The sequence below is a fragment of the Schistocerca nitens genome, chromosome 4, assembly GCF_023898315.1.
Source record: "Schistocerca nitens isolate TAMUIC-IGC-003100 chromosome 4, iqSchNite1.1, whole genome shotgun sequence".
Classification (NCBI taxonomy): Eukaryota; Metazoa; Arthropoda; class Insecta; order Orthoptera; family Acrididae; genus Schistocerca; species Schistocerca nitens.
The window spans coordinates 616,616,512-616,642,560 of NC_064617.1; the positions used below are offsets into that span (position 1 = coordinate 616,616,512).

A 26,049-nucleotide genomic window follows, 5' to 3' on the forward strand; every position below is an offset into this window, starting at 1 on the left:
CTGCATTTTAGTTTCCCTCGGGTATAGAGTGACATGTTATTGGCAGAGGATGTGCAGATAATCACTTTGATCAGGCTGTTCGTTTTTTTAATGCTCTTTTACCAGAATCCATTCATAGTGATTAGTGTGTTCTCTGTTGGAACACGATGAGAACATTGTGTGAAGTGCACAGAAGTAGCTATTTGAGTATGTATGAAAATGTGAGGTAACCACTGTTACTCCTAAATTTCTGTGGAATTAAGTTTTCTGTGTGTGTGTGTGTGTGTGTGTGTGTGTGTGTTTGAAAATCCCAGAGGTTCAAGTTGGTAGTTTATATGTTGCAAGCGAAAAAAGCTTTTTAGTAAACTGAGGCACTAGCATTAGTTCCCTGTTCACTGTGACAAGGAAGCTAGTATAAAAAGTAGTTTGTGGTTTTGTTTGCAAAGAAGTGCTCATGGGATGAAAGCACTGCTTGAGATTATTCTGAGTTGATGGGGGGGTTTGCTAAACATCTAGCATTTTAGTAAGGAGCTTGTCGGAGTATTTGTATAGTTGTAAGATTATTTGTTATTTTATGAGAAATTTCTTTATTCATAGCACATGGGCCATCATAGTTGAAGCATAAAGATTGGCATGGTATGCGTAGGTCTGTAAAATGTCCTGACAGTGATGTTCATAGGGACTTGTTGTATACTTTGATTCTTCATCTGTTTAACAGTAGACATAAGAAATGTATTAGTGGAGCAAGTAGCTGTGAAATTAGTAGTGTATGATTGATAGTATGGACGTGGCGCTTGAAGGAAGTGTTTGTTTAGCTGTGGGTGTTTTCATAATTGCCATGTGAGGAGAAGCAATACTCGTGATAGGCGACGAGAGGTACAGAGAGAAACACATTTATTGCGAGTATTGTATATCAGCAGCTCTTGGGCGGGTATCAAGTAAGACGCAAAGTGAAACGAAAGAGGAAGTATGCATGAAAGTGGCCAAATATCGACAAGAGTTCGCACTGTTAGGGTGAGGTGAATAAGCTAGTGCGGTGCGAAAATTTTCGAAGAGAGAGGCGGTTTTAAAGAAAGCACAAGAGTCCTATGAATGCCCTCTTGTGTGTTTCTCTTTCAGTGGCTATTTGGCATGTCTGCTTGCGCCATAGAAAGCTACTGTATGTGCCCCAGGCCCCCATCTAGCGGCCGGAGGTGCAAGCGGTGTTTACATACAGTCTCGCCTGAGGCAATGGTCTCTCATTTCGGAACGCAAGAAGCACTGGTAGCGCACAAAAATAGCCGAGTGAGATCATTGCGGCCAAGTAAGGGTAGAAGTAGGTTCTTTGCAGAATGTCTGAGCTTAAGAAATTCTTCGATAAGTAAATCGCGAAATGTGAAGAATGTGTCGTATTCTCGTAGGGCGTGTTGACGGTCTCGTGGCATAAGTAGCGAGCGGTGATAGCTTGCAAGCAAGATCATACTTCACAGGATCATTTCTGTAGTATGTCTTCAACTCTCTCTAGTTCAACGCTGGAGTAGACGTAACCACGATGATGAGTGGTAGCACTCTCCCTGAGCGTGAGGCTTGCGATCAAGATTCATCGCATCTTGGTTGTAATCGATGATCGTTCACCACATTCTGAGGGATGTGGGAAGGGAATAGCGCTTTCCGAGTGGTGGTTTTATTATATAGATTAGAAGCATAAGTCATACTGTTGGTATCGGGACCCGCGTCGTTGCAGAAATGTCGCTACAGGTTGTGGAAAGACTTCGATTGCGACATGTCATGAAAGCCTCGTGGAAGTTTCTCGAGTGGCACGGGGACGAGCCATTTGATTTGGCCTGCTCCAAGTGCTAGGCTTGGATGACAACGACGTACTTTTGAGTTACAAGAATGAGTGAGCAACACAAGAAGAGTGCAATTGATGACCATAAAAAGCTGACACACAACACAGTCTCGATAATCACCACTAATGCATGATGTACGAAACATTTAGGAGCAGCACGTTTGGCTAGCAAACATGAATTGAGTGATTTGCAAGGCAGTGTTATCTGCAAGAAGGAATGCATGAAATTCGCAAATGAATAAGACTGGTTCAAATACTATCGACAGAAATTTTATTTCTGTTGTCAACTAGTATTAATTAGTTGTGTGGGAGCAGGGGGATATTTCCCTTGCACCATACATCTACATACACGTTGCGTGTGATGTGGCCTAGTTTTGCGTACAAAGAACTATCTAGTTGTCAGTTTTTTGAGTGAACGAGTGTGGTGGGGAGGAGAGAGATTAGTGTTAGATGCAGAGCAGTGCGGGCAGTTGTGTGTCGGACGTTGTATGTCGGACGGTGGGTCGCCGACAGGAATTATGCGTGCTGCCATCTGTCGGCAGGTGAGGTAATGAAGCAGCTTGAATGGTGACAGAAATGATGAAAATAGTTATCTAAAGAGTAATAGCGACGACAGTTGGCAGACACTTATTTCAGCGTTGACAGTTAGTTTGGGGTGTGTGCTTGCATGACACTGGAAGTCTGTGGACGGTAGAGAAGTAGACAAGACGGCAAGAATTTTCGGCGTTCTCGCGGAGAAGTAATTGAGAAGCAGCCATAAGTATTGAAGTGAGGGCGTTGATCGGCACTCTGGTTTCCCTTCAAACCGAATTAATCTTTCGCCTTTTACTAAAGATTTCCGTGGAGGGGAACATTAAATGAGTCTAGAAGGTATTTTTTGTAGTGCTCGGCTATTGCTGAGCCACAATCACAAGTAAAACGTAATGTGAGTAGCAAGAGGTAGATTGTGTTGTGAGAATGAAGGGCGTGGATTAGCGGATCACGTTTGGCCTGAAATGGCGTGCAGTGTGTTAGACGATTGTGTAGAGAGAGAGTGAGGGGGGTAGAGGGGGACAGAGCTATTTATTGTCCTGCAAACTCTTGGTGAACCCTTTCCGTACCTCAGTTGTAGATGATTTGAGAATGTTTACTTGCACTGCAGTTGCACAACAGCATATAAGCTGATATTTGGAAGCGAATGATGAATGATTGTCTTTGTAATAAATACTGGTATGTGATAAGTAGATTTTGTTTTGAAAGCCAAAATAATTTTTACCGCAGAAGTTTGTGATTTGTAGGTATGATGTGAGTGAGATTTGGGCTGAAGATGGTGGTTAGTTGGGCAGGATGAGTATTTCAATTGTTTTCAATAGAGTGGATATTAGTGGCACTGGCTTGTTGCCATAATGTGGCATTGGTTCTTTGTTCATAACAGTGTACTCAGTTTTGTAGAAGATTTAGGTGAGAAAGAGACAGTTGTTGAATATGACATAGATAGCTAAAAATGAATTGAGTAGCAATTTCCTGCTAGGTGTAGTTTGGGTATGATGTGTCTCAGTGAGAGATAAATCTTGAAATTGAAGGGTTGTTCCTTGCTACAGTCTTGGAAACTATGTATCTGCTGTTGACTCCAATGTTTTCAAGATTACTTGTGTACAAAATTGGCCAGACTTTGCAGTTTCTTCTTCAATAAATCAGTGGAAGGTGGTGCAGATAATGGTAAAAATGTTCAGTGCCTCCTGTGAGTTGTTGATGCTGCTTGTCTTTTAAGTAAAATTGAAAGGGGCTCTTGATTGACCCAGCCATACACAGAGCTGGTGCATACTTGGCTTGAGAAGACTTTGGTCAGTAAATGATGAAATACCGACACAGTGGTCACAACAAAGCTCCTTTCCCTGCATTTTAGTTTCCCTCGGGTATAGAGTGACATGTTATTGGCAGAGGATGTGCAGATAATCAGTTTGATCAGGCTGTTCGTTTTTTTAATGCTCTTTTACCAGAATCCATTCATAGTGATTAGTGTGTTCTCTGTTGGAACACGATGAGAACATTGTGTGAAGTGCACAGAAGTAGCTATTTGAGTATGTATGAAAATGTGAGGTAACCACTGTTACTCCTAAATTTCTGTGGAATTAAGTTTTCTGTGTGTGTGTGTGTTTGAAAATCCCAGAGGTTCAAGTTGGTAGTTTATATGTTGCAAGCGAAAAAAGCTTTTTAGTAAACTGAGGCACTAGCATTAGTTCCCTGTTCACTGTGACAAGGAAGCTAGTATAAAAAGTAGTTTGTGGTTTTGTTTGCAAAGAAGTGATCATGGGATGAAAGCACTGCTTGAGATTATTCTGAGATGATGGGGGGGATTGCTAAACATCTAGCATTTTAGTAAGGAGCTTGTCGGAGTATTTGTATAGTTGTAAGATTATTTATTATTTTATGAGAAATTTCTTTATTCATAGCACATGGGCCATCATAGTTGAAGCATAAAGATTGGCATGGTATGCGTAGGTCTGTAAAATGTCCTGACAGTGATGTTCATAGGGACTTGTTGTATACTTTGATTCTTCATCTGTTTAACAGTAGACATAAGAAATGTATTAGTGGAGCAAGTAGCTGTGAAATTAGTAGTGTATGATTGATAGTATGGACGTGGCGCTTGAAGGAAGTGTTTGTTTAGCTGTGGGTGTTTTCATAATTGCCATGTGAGGAGAAGCAATACTCGTGATAGGCGACGAGAGGTACAGAGAGAAACACATTTATTGCGAGTATTGTATATCAGCAGCTCTTGGGCGGGTATCAAGTAAGACGCAAAGTGAAACGAAAGAGGAAGTATGCATGAAAGTGGCCAAATATCGACAAGAGTTCGCACTGTTAGGGTGAGGTGAATAAGCTAGTGCGGTGCGAAAATTTTCGAAGAGAGAGGCGGTTTTAAAGAAAGCACAAGAGTCCTATGAATGCCCTCTTGTGTGTTTCTCTTTCAGTGGCTATTTGGCATGTCTGCTTGCGCCATAGAAAGCTACTGTATGTGCCCCAGGCCCCCATCTAGCGGCCGGAGGTGCAAGCGGTGTTTACATACAGTCTCGCCTGAGGCAATGGTCTCTCATTTCGGAACGCAAGAAGCACTGGTAGCGCACAAAAATAGCCGAGTGAGATCATTGCGGCCAAGTAAGGGTAGAAGTAGGTTCTTTGCAGAATGTCTGAGCTTAAGAAATTCTTCGATAAGTAAATCGCGAAATGTGAAGAATGTGTCGTATTCTCGTAGGGCGTGTTGACGGTCTCGTGGCATAAGTAGCGAGCGGTGATAGCTTGCAAGCAAGATCATACTTCACAGGATCATTTCTGTAGTATGTCTTCAACTCTCTCTAGTTCAACGCTGGAGTAGACGTAACCACGATGATGAGTGGTAGCACTCTCCCTGAGCGTGAGGCTTGCGATCAAGATTCATCGCATCTTGGTTGTAATCGATGATCGTTCACCACATTCTGAGGGATGTGGGAAGGGAATAGCGCTTTCCGAGTGGTGGTTTTATTATATAGATTAGAAGCATAAGTCATACTGTTGGTATCGGGACCCGCGTCGTTGCAGAAATGTCGCTACAGGTTGTGGAAAGACTTCGATTGCGACATGTCATGAAAGCCTCGTGGAAGTTTCTCGAGTGGCACGGGGACGAGCCATTTGATTTGGCCTGCTCCAAGTGCTAGGCTTGGATGACAACGACGTACTTTTGAGTTACAAGAATGAGTGAGCAACACAAGAAGAGTGCAATTGATGACCATAAAAAGCTGACACACAACACAGTCTCGATAATCACCACTAATGCATGATGTACGAAACATTTAGGAGGAGCACGTTTGGCTAGCAAACATGAATTGAGTGATTTGCAAGGCAGTGTTATCTGCAAGAAGGAATGCATGAAATTCGCAAATGAATAAGACTGGTTCAAATACTATCGACAGAAATTTTATTTCTGTTGTCAACTAGTATTAATTAGTTGTGTGGGAGCAGGGGGATATTTCCCTTGCACCATACATCTACATACACGTTGCGTGTGATGTGGCCTAGTTTTGCGTACAAAGAACTATCTAGTTGTCAGTTTTTTGAGTGAACGAGTGTGGTGGGGAGGAGAGAGATTAGTGTTAGATGCAGAGCAGTGCGGGCAGTTGTGTGTCGGACGTTGTATGTCGGACGGTGGGTCGCCGACAGGAATTATGCGTGCTGCCATCTGTCGGCAGGTGAGGTAATGAAGCAGCTTGAATGGTGACAGAAATGATGAAAATAGTTATCTAAAGAGTAATAGCGACGACAGTTGGCAGACACTTATTTCAGCGTTGACAGTTAGTTTGGGGTGTGTGCTTGCATGACACTGGAAGTCTGTTGACGGTAGAGAAGTAGACAAGACGGCAAGAATTTTCGGCGTTCTCGCGGAGAAGTAATAGAGAAGCAGCCATAAGTATTGAAGTGAGGGCGTTGATCGGCACTCTGGTTTCCCTTCAAACCGAATAAATCTTTCGCCTTTTACTAAAGATTTCCGTGGAGGGGAACATTAAATGAGTCTAGAAGGTATTTTTTGTAGTGCTCGGCTATTGCTGAGCCACAATCACAAGTAAAACGTAATGTGAGTAGCAAGAGGTAGATTGTGTTGTGAGAATGAAGGGCGTGGATTAGCGGATCACGTTTGGCCTGAAATGGCGTGCAGTGTGTTAGACGATTGTGTAGAGAGAGAGTGAGGGGGGTAGAGGGGGACAGAGCTATTTATTGTCCTGCAAACTCTTGGTGAACCCTTTCCGTACCTCAGTTGTAGATGATTTGAGAATGTTTACTTGCACTGCAGTTGCACAACAGCATATAAGCTGATATTTGGAAGCGAATGATGAATGATTGTCTTTGTAATAAATACTGGTATGTGATAAGTAGATTTTGTTTTGAAAGCCAAAATAATTTTTACCGCAGAAGTTTGTGATTTGTAGGTATGATGTGAGTGAGATTTGGGCTGGAGATGGTGGTTAGTTGGGCAGGATGAGTATTTCAATTGTTTTCAATAGAGTGGATATTAGTGGCACTGGCTTGTTGCCATAATGTGGCATTGGTTCTTTGTTCATAACAGTGTACTCAGTTTTGTAGAAGATTTAGGTGAGAAAGAGACAGTTGTTGAATATGACATAGATAGCTAAAAATGAATTGAGTAGCAATTTCCTGCTAGGTGTAGTTTGGGTATGATGTGTCTCAGTGAGAGATAAATCTTGAAATTGAAGGGTTGTTCCTTGCTACAGTCTTGGAAACTATGTATCTGCTGTTGACTCCAATGTTTTCAAGATTACTTGTGTACAAAATTGGCCAGAATTTGCAGTTTCTTCTTCAATAAATCAGTGGAAGGTGGTGCAGATAATGGTAAAAATGTTCAGTGCCTCCTGTGAGTTGTTGATGCTGCTTGTCTTTTAAGTAAAATTGAAAGGGGCTCTTGATTGACCCAGCCATACACAGAGCTGGTGCATACTTGGCTTGAGAAGACTTTGGTCAGTAAATGATGAAATACCGACACAGTGGTCACAACAAAGCTCCTTTCCCTGCATTTTAGTTTCCCTCGGGTATAGAGTGACATGTTATTGGCAGAGGATGTGCAGATAATCACTTTGATCAGGCTGTTCGTTTTTTTAATGCTCTTTTACCAGAATCCATTCATAGTGATTAGTGTGTTCTCTGTTGGAACACGATGAGAACATTGTGTGAAGTGCACAGAAGTAGCTATTTGAGTATGTATGAAAATGTGAGGTAACCACTGTTACTCCTAAATTTCTGTGGAATTAAGTTTTCTGTGTGTGGGTGTGTGTGTGTGTGTGTGTTTGAAAATCCCAGAGGTTCAAGTTGGTAGTTTATATGTTGCAAGCGAAAAAAGCTTTTTAGTAAACTGAGGCACTAGCATTAGTTCCCTGTTCACTGTGACAAGGAAGCTAGTATAAAAAGTAGTTTGTGGTTTTGTTTGCAAAGAAGTGCTCATGGGATGAAAGCACTGCTTGAGATTATTCTGAGATGATGGGGGGGATTGCTAAACATCTAGCATTTTAGTAAGGAGCTTGTCGGAGTATTTGTATAGTTGTAAGATTATTTGTTATTTTATGAGAAATTTCTTTATTCATAGCACATGGGCCATCATAGTTGAAGCATAAAGATTGGCATGGTATGCGTAGGTCTGTAAAATGTCCTGACAGTGATGTTCATAGGGACTTGTTGTATACTTTGATTCTTCATCTGTTTAACAGTAGACATAAGAAATGTATTAGTGGAGCAAGTAGCTGTGAAATTAGTAGTGTATGATTGATAGTATGGACGTGGCGCTTGAAGGAAGTGTTTGTTTAGCTGTGGGTGTTTTCATAATTGCCATGTGAGGAGAAGCAATACTCGTGATAGGCGACGAGAGGTACAGAGAGAAACACATTTATTGCGAGTATTGTATATCAGCAGCTCTTGGGCGGGTATCAAGTAAGACGCAAAGTGAAACGAAAGAGGAAGTATGCATGAAAGTGGCCAAATATCGACAAGAGTTCGCACTGTTAGGGTGAGGTGAATAAGCTAGTGCGGTGCGAAAATTTTCGAAGAGAGAGGCGGTTTTAAAGAAAGCACAAGAGTCCTATGAATGCCCTCTTGTGTGTTTCTCTTTCAGTGGCTATTTGGCATGTCTGCTTGCGCCATAGAAAGCTACTGTATGTGCCCCAGGCCCCCATCTAGCGGCCGGAGGTGCAAGCGGTGTTTACATACAGTCTCGCCTGAGGCAATGGTCTCTCATTTCGGAACGCAAGAAGCACTGGTAGCGCACAAAAATAGCCGAGTGAGATCATTGCGGCCAAGTAAGGGTAGAAGTAGGTTCTTTGCAGAATGTCTGAGCTTAAGAAATTCTTCGATAAGTAAATCGCGAAATGTGAAGAATGTGTCGTATTCTCGTAGGGCGTGTTGACGGTCTCGTGGCATAAGTAGCGAGCGGTGATAGCTTGCAAGCAAGATCATACTTCACAGGATCATTTCTGTAGTATGTCTTCAACTCTCTCTAGTTCAACGCTGGAGTAGACGTAACCACGATGATGAGTGGTAGCACTCTCCCTGAGCGTGAGGCTTGCGATCAAGATTCATCGCATCTTGGTTGTAATCGATGATCGTTCACCACATTCTGAGGGATGTGGGAAGGGAATAGCGCTTTCCGAGTGGTGGTTTTATTATATAGATTAGAAGCATAAGTCATACTGTTGGTATCGGGACCCGCGTCGTTGCAGAAATGTCGCTACAGGTTGTGGAAAGACTTCGATTGCGACATGTCATGAAAGCCTCGTGGAAGTTTCTCGAGTGGCACGGGGACGAGCCATTTGATTTGGCCTGCTCCAAGTGCTAGGCTTGGATGACAACGACGTACTTTTGAGTTACAAGAATGAGTGAGCAACACAAGAAGAGTGCAATTGATGACCATAAAAAGCTGACACACAACACAGTCTCGATAATCACCACTAATGCATGATGTACGAAACATTTAGGAGGAGCACGTTTGGCTAGCAAACATGAATTGAGTGATTTGCAAGGCAGTGTTATCTGCAAGAAGGAATGCATGAAATTCGCAAATGAATAAGACTGGTTCAAATACTATCGACAGAAATTTTATTTCTGTTGTCAACTAGTATTAATTAGTTGTGTGGGAGCAGGGGGATATTTCCCTTGCACCATACATCTACATACACGTTGCGTGTGATGTGGCCTAGTTTTGCGTACAAAGAACTATCTAGTTGTCAGTTTTTTGAGTGAACGAGTGTGGTGGGGAGGAGAGAGATTAGTGTTAGATGCAGAGCAGTGCGGGCAGTTGTGTGTCGGACGTTGTATGTCGGACGGTGGGTCGCCGACAGGAATTATGCGTGCTGCCATCTGTCGGCAGGTGAGGTAATGAAGCAGCTTGAATGGTGACAGAAATGATGAAAATAGTTATCTAAAGAGTAATAGCGACGACAGTTGGCAGACACTTATTTCAGCGTTGACAGTTAGTTTGGGGTGTGTGCTTGCATGACACTGGAAGTCTGTTGACGGTAGAGAAGTAGACAAGACGGCAAGAATTTTCGGCGTTCTCGCGGAGAAGTAATAGAGAAGCAGCCATAAGTATTGAAGTGAGGGCGTTGATTGGCACTCTGGTTTCCCTTCAAACCGAATAAATCTTTCGCCTTTTACTAAAGATTTCCGTGGAGGGGAACATTAAATGAGTCTAGAAGGTATTTTTTGTAGTGCTCGGCTATTGCTGAGCCACAATCACAAGTAAAACGTAATGTGAGTAGCAAGAGGTAGATTGTGTTGTGAGAATGAAGGGCGTGGATTAGCGGATCACGTTTGACCTGAAATGGCGTGCAGTGTGTTAGACGATTGTGTAGAGAGAGAGAGAGAGAGAGAGAGAGAGGGGGGGGGTAGAGGGGGACAGAGCTATTTATTGTCCTGCAAACTCTTGGTGAACCCTTTCCGTACCTCAGTTGTAGATGATTTGAGAATGTTTACTTGCACTGCAGTTGCACAACAGCATATAAGCTGATATTTGGAAGCGAATGATGAATGATTGTCTTTGTAATAAATACTGGTATGTGATAAGTAGATTTTGTTTTGAAAGCCAAAATAATTTTTACCGCAGAAGTTTGTGATTTGTAGGTATGATGTGAGTGAGATTTGGGCTGAAGATGGTGGTTAGTTGGGCAGGATGAGTATTTCAATTGTTTTCAATAGAGTGGATATTAGTGGCACTGGCTTGTTGCCATAATGTGGCATTGGTTCTTTGTTCATAACAGTGTACTCAGTTTTGTAGAAGATTTAGGTGAGAAAGAGACAGTTGTTGAATATGACATAGATAGCTAAAAATGAATTGAGTAGCAATTTCCTGCTAGGTGTAGTTTGGGTATGATGTGTCTCAGTGAGAGATAAATCTTGAAATTGAAGGGTTGTTCCTTGCTACAGTCTTGGAAACTATGTATCTGCTGTTGACTCCAATGTTTTCAAGATTACTTGTGTACAAAATTGGCCAGACTTTGCAGTTTCTTCTTCAATAAATCAGTGGAAGGTGGTGCAGATAATGGTAAAAATGTTCAGTGCCTCCTGTGAGTTGTTGATGCTGCTTGTCTTTTAAGTAAAATTGAAAGGGGCTCTTGATTGACCCAGCCATACACAGAGCTGGTGCATACTTGGCTTGAGAAGACTTTGGTCAGTAAATGATGAAATACCGACACAGTGGTCACAACAAAGCTCCTTTCCCTGCATTTTAGTTTCCCTCGGGTATAGAGTGACATGTTATTGGCAGAGGATGTGCAGATAATCAGTTTGATCAGGCTGTTCGTTTTTTTAATGCTCTTTTACCAGAATCCATTCATAGTGATTAGTGTGTTCTCTGTTGGAACACGATGAGAACATTGTGTGAAGTGCACAGAAGTAGCTATTTGAGTATGTATGAAAATGTGAGGTAACCACTGTTACTCCTAAATTTCTGTGGAATTAAGTTTTCTGTGTGTGTGTGTGTTTGAAAATCCCAGAGGTTCAAGTTGGTAGTTTATATGTTGCAAGCGAAAAAAGCTTTTTAGTAAACTGAGGCACTAGCATTAGTTCCCTGTTCACTGTGACAAGGAAGCTAGTATAAAAAGTAGTTTGTGGTTTTGTTTGCAAAGAAGTGCTCATGGGATGAAAGCACTGCTTGAGATTATTCTGAGATGATGGGGGGGATTGCTAAGCATCTAGCATTTTAGTAAGGAGCTTGTCGGAGTATTTGTATAGTTGTAAGATTATTTGTTATTTTATGAGAAATTTCTTTATTCATAGCACATGGGCCATCATAGTTGAAGCATAAAGATTGGCATGGTATGCGTAGGTCTGTAAAATGTCCTGACAGTGATGTTCATAGGGACTTGTTGTATACTTTGATTCTTCATCTGTTTAACAGTAGACATAAGAAATGTATTAGTGGAGCAAGTAGCTGTGAAATTAGTAGTGTATGATTGATAGTATGGACGTGGCGCTTGAAGGAAGTGTTTGTTTAGCTGTGGGTGTTTTCATAATTGCCATGTGAGGAGAAGCAATACTCGTGATAGGCGACGAGAGGTACAGAGAGAAACACATTTATTGCGAGTATTGTATATCAGCAGCTCTTGGGCGGGTATCAAGTAAGACGCAAAGTGAAACGAAAGAGGAAGTATGCATGAAAGTGGCCAAATATCGACAAGAGTTCGCACTGTTAGGGTGAGGTGAATAAGCTAGTGCGGTGCGAAAATTTTCGAAGAGAGAGGCGGTTTTAAAGAAAGCACAAGAGTCCTATGAATGCCCTCTTGTGTGTTTCTCTTTCAGTGGCTATTTGGCATGTCTGCTTGCGCCATAGAAAGCTACTGTATGTGCCCCAGGCCCCCATCTAGCGGCCGGAGGTGCAAGCGGTGTTTACATACAGTCTCGCCTGAGGCAATGGTCTCTCATTTCGGAACGCAAGAAGCACTGGTAGCGCACAAAAATAGCCGAGTGAGATCATTGCGGCCAAGTAAGGGTAGAAGTAGGTTCTTTGCAGAATGTCTGAGCTTAAGAAATTCTTCGATAAGTAAATCGCGAAATGTGAAGAATGTGTCGTATTCTCGTAGGGCGTGTTGACGGTCTCGTGGCATAAGTAGCGAGCGGTGATAGCTTGCAAGCAAGATCATACTTCACAGGATCATTTCTGTAGTATGTCTTCAACTCTCTCTAGTTCAACGCTGGAGTAGACGTAACCACGATGATGAGTGGTAGCACTCTCCCTGAGCGTGAGGCTTGCGATCAAGATTCATCGCATCTTGGTTGTAATCGATGATCGTTCACCACATTCTGAGGGATGTGGGAAGGGAATAGCGCTTTCCGAGTGGTGGTTTTATTATATAGATTAGAAGCATAAGTCATACTGTTGGTATCGGGACCCGCGTCGTTGCAGAAATGTCGCTACAGGTTGTGGAAAGACTTCGATTGCGACATGTCATGAAAGCCTCGTGGAAGTTTCTCGAGTGGCACGGGGACGAGCCATTTGATTTGGCCTGCTCCAAGTGCTAGGCTTGGATGACAACGACGTACTTTTGAGTTACAAGAATGAGTGAGCAACACAAGAAGAGTGCAATTGATGACCATAAAAAGCTGACACACAACACAGTCTCGATAATCACCACTAATGCATGATGTACGAAACATTTAGGAGGAGCACGTTTGGCTAGCAAACATGAATTGAGTGATTTGCAAGGCAGTGTTATCTGCAAGAAGGAATGCATGAAATTCGCAAATGAATAAGACTGGTTCAAATACTATCGACAGAAATTTTATTTCTGTTGTCAACTAGTATTAATTAGTTGTGTGGGAGCAGGGGGATATTTCCCTTGCACCATACATCTACATACACGTTGCGTGTGATGTGGCCTAGTTTTGCGTACAAAGAACTATCTAGTTGTCAGTTTTTTGAGTGAACGAGTGTGGTGGGGAGGAGAGAGATTAGTGTTAGATGCAGAGCAGTGCGGGCAGTTGTGTGTCGGACGTTGTATGTCGGACGGTGGGTCGCCGACAGGAATTATGCGTGCTGCCATCTGTCGGCAGGTGAGGTAATGAAGCAGCTTGAATGGTGACAGAAATGATGAAAATAGTTATCTAAAGAGTAATAGCGACGACAGTTGGCAGACACTTATTTCAGCGTTGACAGTTAGTTTGGGGTGTGTGCTTGCATGACACTGGAAGTCTGTTGACGGTAGAGAAGTAGACAAGACGGGAAGAATTTTCGGCGTTCTCGCGGAGAAGTAATAGAGAAGCAGCCATAAGTATTGAAGTGAGGGCGTTGATCGGCACTCTGGTTTCCCTTCAAACCGAATAAATCTTTCGCCTTTTACTAAAGATTTCCGTGGAGGGGAACATTAAATGAGTCTAGAAGGTATTTTTTGTAGTGCTCGGCTATTGCTGAGCCACAATCACAAGTAAAACGTAATGTGAGTAGCAAGAGGTAGATTGTGTTGTGAGAATGAAGGGCGTGGATTAGCGGATCACGTTTGGCCTGAAATGGCGTGCAGTGTGTTAGACGATTGTGTAGAGAGAGAGTGAGGGGGGTAGAGGGGGACAGAGCTATTTATTGTCCTGCAAACTCTTGGTGAACCCTTTCCGTACCTCAGTTGTAGATGATTTGAGAATGTTTACTTGCACTGCAGTTGCACAACAGCATATAAGCTGATATTTGGAAGCGAATGATGAATGATTGTCTTTGTAATAAATACTGGTATGTGATAAGTAGATTTTGTTTTGAAAGCCAAAATAATTTTTACCGCAGAAGTTTGTGATTTGTAGGTATGATGTGAGTGAGATTTGGGCTGGAGATGGTGGTTAGTTGGGCAGGATGAGTATTTCAATTGTTTTCAATAGAGTGGATATTAGTGGCACTGGCTTGTTGCCATAATGTGGCATTGGTTCTTTGTTCATAACAGTGTACTCAGTTTTGTAGAAGATTTAGGTGAGAAAGAGACAGTTGTTGAATATGACATAGATAGCTAAAAATGAATTGAGTAGCAATTTCCTGCTAGGTGTAGTTTGGGTATGATGTGTCTCAGTGAGAGATAAATCTTGAAATTGAAGGGTTGTTCCTTGCTACAGTCTTGGAAACTATGTATCTGCTGTTGACTCCAATGTTTTCAAGATTACTTGTGTACAAAATTGGCCAGAATTTGCAGTTTCTTCTTCAATAAATCAGTGGAAGGTGGTGCAGATAATGGTAAAAATGTTCAGTGCCTCCTGTGAGTTGTTGATGCTGCTTGTCTTTTAAGTAAAATTGAAAGGGGCTCTTGATTGACCCAGCCATACACAGAGCTGGTGCATACTTGGCTTGAGAAGACTTTGGTCAGTAAATGATGAAATACCGACACAGTGGTCACAACAAAGCTCCTTTCCCTGCATTTTAGTTTCCCTCGGGTATAGAGTGACATGTTATTGGCAGAGGATGTGCAGATAATCACTTTGATCAGGCTGTTCGTTTTTTTAATGCTCTTTTACCAGAATCCATTCATAGTGATTAGTGTGTTCTCTGTTGGAACACGATGAGAACATTGTGTGAAGTGCACAGAAGTAGCTATTTGAGTATGTATGAAAATGTGAGGTAACCACTGTTACTCCTAAATTTCTGTGGAATTAAGTTTTCTGTGTGTGTGTGTGTGTGTGTGTGTGTTTGAAAATCCCAGAGGTTCAAGTTGGTAGTTTATATGTTGCAAGCGAAAAAAGCTTTTTAGTAAACTGAGGCACTAGCATTAGTTCCCTGTTCACTGTGACAAGGAAGCTAGTATAAAAAGTAGTTTGAGGTTTTGTTTGCAAAGAAGTGCTCATGGGATGAAAGCACTGCTTGAGATTATTCTGAGATGATGGGGGGGATTGCTAAACATCTAGCATTTTAGTAAGGAGCTTGTCGGAGTATTTGTATAGTTGTAAGATTATTTGTTATTTTATGAGAAATTTCTTTATTCATAGCACATGGGCCATCATAGTTGAAGCATAAAGATTGGCATGGTATGCGTAGGTCTGTAAAATGTCCTGACAGTGATGTTCATAGGGACTTGTTGTATACTTTGATTCTTCATCTGTTTAACAGTAGACATAAGAAATGTATTAGTGGAGCAAGTAGCTGTGAAATTAGTAGTGTATGATTGATAGTATGGACGTGGCGCTTGAAGGAAGTGTTTGTTTAGCTGTGGGTGTTTTCATAATTGCCATGTGAGGAGAAGCAATACTCGTGATAGGCGACGAGAGGTACAGAGAGAAACACATTTATTGCGAGTATTGTATATCAGCAGCTCTTGGGCGGGTATCAAGTAAGACGCAAAGTGAAACGAAAGAGGAAGTATGCATGAAAGTGGCCAAATATCGACAAGAGTTCGCACTGTTAGGGTGAGGTGAATAAGCTAGTGCGGTGCGAAAATTTTCGAAGAGAGAGGCGGTTTTAAAGAAAGCACAAGAGTCCTATGAATGCCCTCTTGTGTGTTTCTCTTTCAGTGGCTATTTGGCATGTCTGCTTGCGCCATAGAAAGCTACTGTATGTGCCCCAGGCCCCCATCTAGCGGCCGGAGGTGCAAGCGGTGTTTACATACAGTCTCGCCTGAGGCAATGGTCTCTCATTTCGGAACGCAAGAAGCACTGGTAGCGCACAAAAATAGCCGAGTGAGATCATTGCGGCCAAGTAAGGGTAGAAGTAGGTTCTTTGCAGAATGTCTGAGCTTAAGAAATTCTTCGATAAGTAAATCGCGAAATGTGAAGAATGTGTCGTATTCTCGTAGGGCGTGTTGACGGTCTCGTGGCATAAGTAGCGAGCGGTGATAGCTTGCAAGCAAGATCATACTTCACAGGATCATTTCTGTAGTATGTCTTCAACTCTCTCTAGTTCAACGCTGGAGTAGACGTAACCACGATGATGAGTGGTAGCACTCTCCCTGAGCGTGAGGCTTGCGATCAAGATTCATCGCATCTTGGTTGTAATCGATGATCGTTCACCACATTCTGAGGGATGTGGGAAGGGAATAGCGCTTTCCGAGTGGTGGTTTTATTATATAGATTAGAAGCATAAGTCATACTGTTGGTATCGGGACCCGCGTCGTTGCAGAAATGTCGCTACAGGTTGTGGAAAGACTTCGATTGCGACATGTCATGAAAGCCTCGTGGAAGTTTCTCGAGTGGCACGGGGACGAGCCATTTGATTTGGCCTGCTCCAAGTGCTAGGCTTGGATGACAACGACGTACTTTTGAGTTACAAGAATGAGTGAGCAACACAAGAAGAGTGCAATTGATGACCATAAAAAGCTGACACACAACACAGTCTCGATAATCACCACTAATGCATGATGTACGAAACATTTAGGAGGAGCACGTTTGGCTAGCAAACATGAATTGAGTGATTTGCAAGGCAGTGTTATCTGCAAGAAGGAATGCATGAAATTCGCAAATGAATAAGACTGGTTCAAATACTATCGACAGAAATTTTATTTCTGTTGTCAACTAGTATTAATTAGTTGTGTGGGAGCAGGGGGATATTTCCCTTGCACCATACATCTACATACACGTTGCGTGTGATGTGGCCTAGTTTTGCGTACAAAGAACTATCTAGTTGTCAGTTTTTTGAGTGAACGAGTGTGGTGGGGAGGAGAGAGATTAGTGTTAGATGCAGAGCAGTGCGGGCAGTTGTGTGTCGGACGTTGTATGTCGGACGGTGGGTCGCCGACAGGAATTATGCGTGCTGCCATCTGTCGGCAGGTGAGGTAATGAAGCAGCTTGAATGGTGACAGAAATGATGAAAATAGTTATCTAAAGAGTAATAGCGACGACAGTTGGCAGACACTTATTTCAGCGTTGACAGTTAGTTTGGGGTGTGTGCTTGCATGACACTGGAAGTCTGTTGACGGTAGAGAAGTAGACAAGACGGCAAGAATTTTCGGCGTTCTCGCGGAGAAGTAATAGAGAAGCAGCCATAAGTATTGAAGTGAGGGCGTTGATTGGCACTCTGGTTTCCCTTCAAACCGAATAAATCTTTCGCCTTTTACTAAAGATTTCCGTGGAGGGGAACATTAAATGAGTCTAGAAGGTATTTTTTGTAGTGCTCGGCTATTGCTGAGCCACAATCACAAGTAAAACGTAATGTGAGTAGCAAGAGGTAGATTGTGTTGTGAGAATGAAGGGCGTGGATTAGCGGATCACGTTTGACCTGAAATGGCGTGCAGTGTGTTAGACGATTGTGTAGAGAGAGAGAGAGAGAGAGGGGGGGGGGGGGTAGAGGGGGACAGAGCTATTTATTGTCCTGCAAACTCTTGGTGAACCCTTTCCGTACCTCAGTTGTAGATGATTTGAGAATGTTTACTTGCACTGCAGTTGCACAACAGCATATAAGCTGATATTTGGAAGCGAATGATGAATGATTGTCTTTGTAATAAATACTGGTATGTGATAAGTAGATTTTGTTTTGAAAGCCAAAATAATTTTTACCGCAGAAGTTTGTGATTTGTAGGTATGATGTGAGTGAGATTTGGGCTGAAGATGGTGGTTAGTTGGGCAGGATGAGTATTTCAATTGTTTTCAATAGAGTGGATATTAGTGGCACTGGCTTGTTGCCATAATGTGGCATTGGTTCTTTGTTCATAACAGTGTACTCAGTTTTGTAGAAGATTTAGGTGAGAAAGAGACAGTTGTTGAATATGACATAGATAGCTAAAAATGAATTGAGTAGCAATTTCCTGCTAGGTGTAGTTTGGGTATGATGTGTCTCAGTGAGAGATAAATCTTGAAATTGAAGGGTTGTTCCTTGCTACAGTCTTGGAAACTATGTATCTGCTGTTGACTCCAATGTTTTCAAGATTACTTGTGTACAAAATTGGCCAGACTTTGCAGTTTCTTCTTCAATAAATCAGTGGAAGGTGGTGCAGATAATGGTAAAAATGTTCAGTGCCTCCTGTGAGTTGTTGATGCTGCTTGTCTTTTAAGTAAAATTGAAAGGGGCTCTTGATTGACCCAGCCATACACAGAGCTGGTGCATACTTGGCTTGAGAAGACTTTGGTCAGTAAATGATGAAATACCGACACAGTGGTCACAACAAAGCTCCTTTCCCTGCATTTTAGTTTCCCTCGGGTATAGAGTGACATGTTATTGGCAGAGGATGTGCAGATAATCAGTTTGATCAGGCTGTTCGTTTTTTTAATGCTCTTTTACCAGAATCCATTCATAGTGATTAGTGTGTTCTCTGTTGGAACACGATGAGAACATTGTGTGAAGTGCACAGAAGTAGCTATTTGAGTATGTATGAAAATGTGAGGTAACCACTGTTACTCCTAAATTTCTGTGGAATTAAGTTTTCTGTGTGTGTGTGTGTTTGAAAATCCCAGAGGTTCAAGTTGGTAGTTTATATGTTGCAAGCGAAAAAAGCTTTTTAGTAAACTGAGGCACTAGCATTAGTTCCCTGTTCACTGTGACAAGGAAGCTAGTATAAAAAGTAGTTTGTGGTTTTGTTTGCAAAGAAGTGCTCATGGGATGAAAGCACTGCTTGAGATTATTCTGAGATGATGGGGGGGATTGCTAAGCATCTAGCATTTTAGTAAGGAGCTTGTCGGAGTATTTGTATAGTTGTAAGATTATTTGTTATTTTATGAGAAATTTCTTTATTCATAGCACATGGGCCATCATAGTTGAAGCATAAAGATTGGCATGGTATGCGTAGGTCTGTAAAATGTCCTGACAGTGATGTTCATAGGGACTTGTTGTATACTTTGATTCTTCATCTGTTTAACAGTAGACATAAGAAATGTATTAGTGGAGCAAGTAGCTGTGAAATTAGTAGTGTATGATTGATAGTATGGACGTGGCGCTTGAAGGAAGTGTTTGTTTAGCTGTGGGTGTTTTCATAATTGCCATGTGAGGAGAAGCAATACTCGTGATAGGCGACGAGAGGTACAGAGAGAAACACATTTATTGCGAGTATTGTATATCAGCAGCTCTTGGGCGGGTATCAAGTAAGACGCAAAGTGAAACGAAAGAGGAAGTATGCATGAAAGTGGCCAAATATCGACAAGAGTTCGCACTGTTAGGGTGAGGTGAATAAGCTAGTGCGGTGCGAAAATTTTCGAAGAGAGAGGCGGTTTTAAAGAAAGCACAAGAGTCCTATGAATGCCCTCTTGTGTGTTTCTCTTTCAGTGGCTATTTGGCATGTCTGCTTGCGCCATAGAAAGCTACTGTATGTGCCCCAGGCCCCCATCTAGCGGCCGGAGGTGCAAGCGGTGTTTACATACAGTCTCGCCTGAGGCAATGGTCTCTCATTTCGGAACGCAAGAAGCACTGGTAGCGCACAAAAATAGCCGAGTGAGATCATTGCGGCCAAGTAAGGGTAGAAGTAGGTTCTTTGCAGAATGTCTGAGCTTAAGAAATTCTTCGATAAGTAAATCGCGAAATGTGAAGAATGTGTCGTATTCTCGTAGGGCGTGTTGACGGTCTCGTGGCATAAGTAGCGAGCGGTGATAGCTTGCAAGCAAGATCATACTTCACAGGATCATTTCTGTAGTATGTCTTCAACTCTCTCTAGTTCAACGCTGGAGTAGACGTAACCACGATGATGAGTGGTAGCACTCTCCCTGAGCGTGAGGCTTGCGATCAAGATTCATCGCATCTTGGTTGTAATCGATGATCGTTCACCACATTCTGAGGGATGTGGGAAGGGAATAGCGCTTTCCGAGTGGTGGTTTTATTATATAGATTAGAAGCATAAGTCATACTGTTGGTATCGGGACCCGCGTCGTTGCAGAAATGTCGCTACAGGTTGTGGAAAGACTTCGATTGCGACATGTCATGAAAGCCTCGTGGAAGTTTCTCGAGTGGCACGGGGACGAGCCATTTGATTTGGCCTGCTCCAAGTGCTAGGCTTGGATGACAACGACGTACTTTTGAGTTACAAGAATGAGTGAGCAACACAAGAAGAGTGCAATTGATGACCATAAAAAGCTGACACACAACACAGTCTCGATAATCACCACTAATGCATGATGTACGAAACATTTAGGAGGAGCACGTTTGGCTAGCAAACATGAATTGAGTGATTTGCAAGGCAGTGTTATCTGCAAGAAGGAATGCATGAAATTCGCAAATGAATAAGACTGGTTCAAATACTATCGACAGAAATTTTATTTCTGTTGTCAACTAGTATTAATTAGTTGTGTGGGAGCAGGGGGATATTTCCCTTGCACCATACATCTACATACACGTTGCGTGTGATGTGGCCTAGTTTTGCGTACAAAGAACTATCTAGTTGTCAGTTTTTTGAGTGAACGAGTGTGGTGGGGAGGAGAGAGATTAGTGTTAGATGCAGAGCAGTGCGGGCAGTTGTGTGTCGGACGTTGTATGTCGGACGGTGGGTCGCCGACAGGAATTATGCGTGCTGCCATCTGTCGGCAGGTGAGGTAATGAAGCAGCTTGAATGGTGACAGAAATGATGAAAATAGTTATCTAAAGAGTAATAGCGACGACAGTTGGCAGACACTTATTTCAGCGTTGACAGTTAGTTTGGGGTGTGTGCTTGCATGACACTGGAAGTCTGTTGACGGTAGAGAAGTAGACAAGACGGCAAGAATTTTCGGCGTTCTCGCGGAGAAGTAATAGAGAAGCAGCCATAAGTATTGAAGTGAGGGCGTTGATTGGCACTCTGGTTTCCCTTCAAACCGAATAAATCTTTCGCCTTTTACTAAAGATTTCCGTGGAGGGGAACATTAAATGAGTCTAGAAGGTATTTTTTGTAGTGCTCGGCTATTGCTGAGCCACAATCACAAGTAAAACGTAATGTGAGTAGCAAGAGGTAGATTGTGTTGTGAGAATGAAGGGCGTGGATTAGCGGATCACGTTTGACCTGAAATGGCGTGCAGTGTGTTAGACGATTGTGTAGAGAGAGAGAGAGAGAGAGAGAGAGGGGGGGGGGGTAGAGGGGGACAGAGCTATTTATTGTCCTGCAAACTCTTGGTGAACCCTTTCCGTACCTCAGTTGTAGATGATTTGAGAATGTTTACTTGCACTGCAGTTGCACAACAGCATATAAGCTGATATTTGGAAGCGAATGATGAATGATTGTCTTTGTAATAAATACTGGTATGTGATAAGTAGATTTTGTTTTGAAAGCCAAAATAATTTTTACCGCAGAAGTTTGTGATTTGTAGGTATGATGTGAGTGAGATTTGGGCTGAAGATGGTGGTTAGTTGGGCAGGATGAGTATTTCAATTGTTTTCAATAGAGTGGATATTAGTGGCACTGGCTTGTTGCCATAATGTGGCATTGGTTCTTTGTTCATAACAGTGTACTCAGTTTTGTAGAAGATTTAGGTGAGAAAGAGACAGTTGTTGAATATGACATAGATAGCTAAAAATGAATTGAGTAGCAATTTCCTGCTAGGTGTAGTTTGGGTATGATGTGTCTCAGTGAGAGATAAATCTTGAAATTGAAGGGTTGTTCCTTGCTACAGTCTTGGAAACTATGTATCTGCTGTTGACTCCAATGTTTTCAAGATTACTTGTGTACAAAATTGGCCAGACTTTGCAGTTTCTTCTTCAATAAATCAGTGGAAGGTGGTGCAGATAATGGTAAAAATGTTCAGTGCCTCCTGTGAGTTGTTGATGCTGCTTGTCTTTTAAGTAAAATTGAAAGGGGCTCTTGATTGACCCAGCCATACACAGAGCTGGTGCATACTTGGCTTGAGAAGACTTTGGTCAGTAAATGATGAAATACCGACACAGTGGTCACAACAAAGCTCCTTTCCCTGCATTTTAGTTTCCCTCGGGTATAGAGTGACATGTTATTGGCAGAGGATGTGCAGATAATCACTTTGATCAGGCTGTTCGTTTTTTTAATGCTCTTTTACCAGAATCCATTCATAGTGATTAGTGTGTTCTCTGTTGGAACACGATGAGAACATTGTGTGAAGTGCACAGAAGTAGCTATTTGAGTATGTATGAAAATGTGAGGTAACCACTGTTACTCCTAAATTTCTGTGGAATTAAGTTTTCTGTGTGTGTGTGTGTGTGTGTGTTTGAAAATCCCAGAGGTTCAAGTTGGTAGTTTATATGTTGCAAGTGAAAAAAGCTTTTTAGTAAACTGAGGCACTAGCATTAGTTCCCTGTTCACTGTGACAAGGAAGCTAGTATAAAAAGTAGTTTGTGGTTTTGTTTGCAAAGAAGTGATCATGGGATGAAAGCACTGCTTGAGATTATTCTGAGATGATGGGGGGGATTGCTAAACATCTAGCATTTTAGTAAGGAGCTTGTCGGAGTATTTGTATAGTTGTAAGATTATTTATTATTTTATGAGAAATTTCTTTATTCATAGCACATGGGCCATCATAGTTGAAGCATAAAGATTGGCATGGTATGCGTAGGTCTGTAAAATGTCCTGACAGTGATGTTCATAGGGACTTGTTGTATACTTTGATTCTTCATCTGTTTAACAGTAGACATAAGAAATGTATTAGTGGAGCAAGTAGCTGTGAAATTAGTAGTGTATGATTGATAGTATGGACGTGGCGCTTGAAGGAAGTGTTTGTTTAGCTGTGGGTGTTTTCATAATTGCCATGTGAGGAGAAGCAATACTCGTGATAGGCGACGAGAGGTACAGAGAGAAACACATTTATTGCGAGTATTGTATATCAGCAGCTCTTGGGCGGGTATCAAGTAAGACGCAAAGTGAAACGAAAGAGGAAGTATGCATGAAAGTGGCCAAATATCGACAAGAGTTCGCACTGTTAGGGTGAGGTGAATAAGCTAGTGCGGTGCGAAAATTTTCGAAGAGAGAGGCGGTTTTAAAGAAAGCACAAGAGTCCTATGAATGCCCTCTTGTGTGTTTCTCTTTCAGTGGCTATTTGGCATGTCTGCTTGCGCCATAGAAAGCTACTGTATGTGCCCCAGGCCCCCATCTAGCGGCCGGAGGTGCAAGCGGTGTTTACATACAGTCTCGCCTGAGGCAATGGTCTCTCATTTCGGAACGCAAGAAGCACTGGTAGCGCACAAAAATAGCCGAGTGAGATCATTGCGGCCAAGTAAGGGTAGAAGTAGGTTCTTTGCAGAATGTCTGAGCTTAAGAAATTCTTCGATAAGTAAATCGCGAAATGTGAATAATGTGTCGTATTCTCGTAGGGCGTGTTGACGGTCTCGTGGCATAAGTAGCGAGCGGTGATAGCTTGCAAGCAAGATCATACTTCACAGGATCATTTCTGTAGTATGTCTTCAACTCTCTCTAGTTCAACGCTGGAGTAGACGTAACCACGATGATGAGTGGTAGCACTCTCCCTGAGCGTGAGGCTTGCGATCAAGATTCATCGCATCTTGGTTGTAATCGATGATCGTTCACCACATTCTGAGGGATGTGGGAAGGGAATAGCGCTTTCCGAGTGGTGGTTTTATTATATAGATTAGAAGCATAAGTCATACTGTTGGTATCGGGACCCGCGTCGTTGCAGAAATGTCGCTACAGGTTGTGGAAAGACTTCGATTGCGACATGTCATGAAAGCCTCGTGGAAGTTTCTCGAGTGGCACGGGGACGAGCCATTTGATTTGGCCTGCTCCAAGTGCTAGGCTTGGATGACAACGACGTACTTTTGAGTTACAAGAATGAGTGAGCAACACAAGAAGAGTGCAATTGATGACCATAAAAAGCTGACACACAACACAGTCTCGATAATCACCACTAATGCATGATGTACGAAACATTTAGGAGGAGCACGTTTGGCTAGCAAACATGAATTGAGTGATTTGCAAGGCAGTGTTATCTGCAAGAAGGAATGCATGAAATTCGCAAATGAATAAGACTGGTTCAAATACTATCGACAGAAATTTTATTTCTGTTGTCAACTAGTATTAATTAGTTGTGTGGGAGCAGGGGGATATTTCCCTTGCACCATACATCTACATACACGTTGCGTGTGATGTGGCCTAGTTTTGCGTACAAAGAACTATCTAGTTGTCAGTTTTTTGAGTGAACGAGTGTGGTGGGGAGGAGAGAGATTAGTGTTAGATGCAGAGCAGTGCGGGCAGTTGTGTGTCGGACGTTGTATGTCGGACGGTGGGTCGCCGACAGGAATTATGCGTGCTGCCATCTGTCGGCAGGTGAGGTAATGAAGCAGCTTGAATGGTGACAGAAATGATGAAAATAGTTATCTAAAGAGTAATAGCGACGACAGTTGGCAGACACTTATTTCAGCGTTGACAGTTAGTTTGGGGTGTGTGCTTGCATGACACTGGAAGTCTGTTGACGGTAGAGAAGTAGACAAGACGGCAAGAATTTTCGGCGTTCTCGCGGAGAAGTAATAGAGAAGCAGCCATAAGTATTGAAGTGAGGGCGTTGATCGGCACTCTGGTTTCCCTTCAAACCGAATAAATCTTTCGCCTTTTACTAAAGATTTCCGTGGAGGGGAACATTAAATGAGTCTAGAAGGTATTTTTTGTAGTGCTCGGCTATTGCTGAGCCACAATCACAAGTAAAACGTAATGTGAGTAGCAAGAGGTAGATTGTGTTGTGAGAATGAAGGGCGTGGTTTAGCGGATCACGTTTGGCCTGAAATGGCGTGCAGTGTGTTAGACGATTGTGTAGAGAGAGAGAGAGGGGGACAGAGCTATTTATTGTCCTGCAAACTCTTGGTGAACCCTTTCCGTACCTCAGTTGTAGATGATTTGAGAATGTTTACTTGCACTGCAGTTGCACAACAGCATATAAGCTGATATTTGGAAGCGAATGATGAATGATTGTCTTTGTAATAAATACTGGTATGTGATAAGTAGATTTTGTTTTGAAAGCCAAAATAATTTTTACCGCAGAAGTTTGTGATTTGTAGGTATGATGTGAGTGAGATTTGGGCTGAAGATGGTGGTTAGTTGGGCAGGATGAGTATTTCAATTGTTTTCAATAGAGTGGATATTAGTGGCACTGGCTTGTTGCCATAATGTGGCATTGGTTCTTTGTTCATAACAGTGTACTCAGTTTTGTAGAAGATTTAGGTGAGAAAGAGACAGTTGTTGAATATGACATAGATAGCTAAAAATGAATTGAGTAGCAATTTCCTGCTAGGTGTAGTTTGGGTATGATGTGTCTCAGTGAGAGATAAATCTTGAAATTGAAGGGTTGTTCCTTGCTACAGTCTTGGAAACTATGTATCTGCTGTTGACTCCAATGTTTTCAAGATTACTTGTGTACAAAATTGGCCAGACTTTGCAGTTTCTTCTTCAATAAATCAGTGGAAGGTGGTGCAGATAATGGTAAAAATGTTCAGTGCCTCCTGTGAGTTGTTGATGCTGCTTGTCTTTTAAGTAAAATTGAAAGGGGCTCTTGATTGACCCAGCCATACACAGAGCTGGTGCATACTTGGCTTGAGAAGACTTTGGTCAGTAAATGATGAAATACCGACACAGTGGTCACAACAAAGCTCCTTTCCCTGCATTTTAGTTTCCCTCGGGTATAGAGTGACATGTTATTGGCAGAGGATGTGCAGATAATCACTTTGATCAGGCTGTTCGTTTTTTTAATGCTCTTTTACCAGAATCCATTCATAGTGATTAGTGTGTTCTCTGTTGGAACACGATGAGAACATTGTGTGAAGTGCACAGAAGTAGCTATTTGAGTATGTATGAAAATGTGAGGTAACCACTGTTACTCCTAAATTTCTGTGGAATTAAGTTTTCTGTGTGTGTGTGTGTGTGTGTGTGTGTGTGTGTGTTTGAAAATCCCAGAGGTTCAAGTTGGTAGTTTATATG

General features: G+C 42.2%; 14 non-coding genes across 14 annotated transcripts; all 14 read left to right on the top strand.

Annotated features, from left to right (window-relative positions):
* Positions 1-1,431: 1,431 nt before the first annotated feature.
* Positions 1,432-1,638, top strand: LOC126254503 (small nucleolar RNA U3). Its single transcript, XR_007546180.1, has one exon. It is a non-coding gene; the product is annotated as a small nucleolar RNA U3 (small nucleolar RNA).
* Positions 1,639-2,591: 953 nt separating this feature from the next.
* LOC126254782 (U5 spliceosomal RNA) lies at positions 2,592-2,710 on the top strand. The gene has a single exon (XR_007546421.1). It is a non-coding gene; the product is annotated as a U5 spliceosomal RNA (small nuclear RNA).
* A 2,384-nt stretch (positions 2,711-5,094) lies between these two features.
* Positions 5,095-5,301, top strand: LOC126254504 (small nucleolar RNA U3). The gene has a single exon (XR_007546181.1). It is a non-coding gene; the product is annotated as a small nucleolar RNA U3 (small nucleolar RNA).
* A 953-nt stretch (positions 5,302-6,254) lies between these two features.
* Positions 6,255-6,373, top strand: LOC126254724 (U5 spliceosomal RNA). The gene has a single exon (XR_007546370.1). It is a non-coding gene; the product is annotated as a U5 spliceosomal RNA (small nuclear RNA).
* A 2,398-nt stretch (positions 6,374-8,771) lies between these two features.
* Positions 8,772-8,978, top strand: LOC126254505 (small nucleolar RNA U3). Its single transcript, XR_007546182.1, has one exon. It is a non-coding gene; the product is annotated as a small nucleolar RNA U3 (small nucleolar RNA).
* A 953-nt stretch (positions 8,979-9,931) lies between these two features.
* Positions 9,932-10,050, top strand: LOC126254725 (U5 spliceosomal RNA). Its single transcript, XR_007546371.1, has one exon. It is a non-coding gene; the product is annotated as a U5 spliceosomal RNA (small nuclear RNA).
* Positions 10,051-12,451: 2,401 nt separating this feature from the next.
* LOC126254506 (small nucleolar RNA U3) lies at positions 12,452-12,658 on the top strand. The gene has a single exon (XR_007546183.1). It is a non-coding gene; the product is annotated as a small nucleolar RNA U3 (small nucleolar RNA).
* A 953-nt stretch (positions 12,659-13,611) lies between these two features.
* On the top strand, positions 13,612-13,730 carry LOC126254726 (U5 spliceosomal RNA). Its single transcript, XR_007546372.1, has one exon. It is a non-coding gene; the product is annotated as a U5 spliceosomal RNA (small nuclear RNA).
* Positions 13,731-16,126: 2,396 nt separating this feature from the next.
* LOC126254507 (small nucleolar RNA U3) lies at positions 16,127-16,333 on the top strand. Its single transcript, XR_007546184.1, has one exon. It is a non-coding gene; the product is annotated as a small nucleolar RNA U3 (small nucleolar RNA).
* Positions 16,334-17,286: 953 nt separating this feature from the next.
* On the top strand, positions 17,287-17,405 carry LOC126254727 (U5 spliceosomal RNA). The gene has a single exon (XR_007546373.1). It is a non-coding gene; the product is annotated as a U5 spliceosomal RNA (small nuclear RNA).
* A 2,397-nt stretch (positions 17,406-19,802) lies between these two features.
* LOC126254508 (small nucleolar RNA U3) lies at positions 19,803-20,009 on the top strand. The gene has a single exon (XR_007546185.1). It is a non-coding gene; the product is annotated as a small nucleolar RNA U3 (small nucleolar RNA).
* A 953-nt stretch (positions 20,010-20,962) lies between these two features.
* LOC126254728 (U5 spliceosomal RNA) lies at positions 20,963-21,081 on the top strand. Its single transcript, XR_007546374.1, has one exon. It is a non-coding gene; the product is annotated as a U5 spliceosomal RNA (small nuclear RNA).
* A 2,409-nt stretch (positions 21,082-23,490) lies between these two features.
* On the top strand, positions 23,491-23,697 carry LOC126254509 (small nucleolar RNA U3). The gene has a single exon (XR_007546186.1). It is a non-coding gene; the product is annotated as a small nucleolar RNA U3 (small nucleolar RNA).
* A 953-nt stretch (positions 23,698-24,650) lies between these two features.
* Positions 24,651-24,769, top strand: LOC126254729 (U5 spliceosomal RNA). Its single transcript, XR_007546375.1, has one exon. It is a non-coding gene; the product is annotated as a U5 spliceosomal RNA (small nuclear RNA).
* The last annotated feature ends 1,280 nt before the right edge of the window (positions 24,770-26,049 follow it).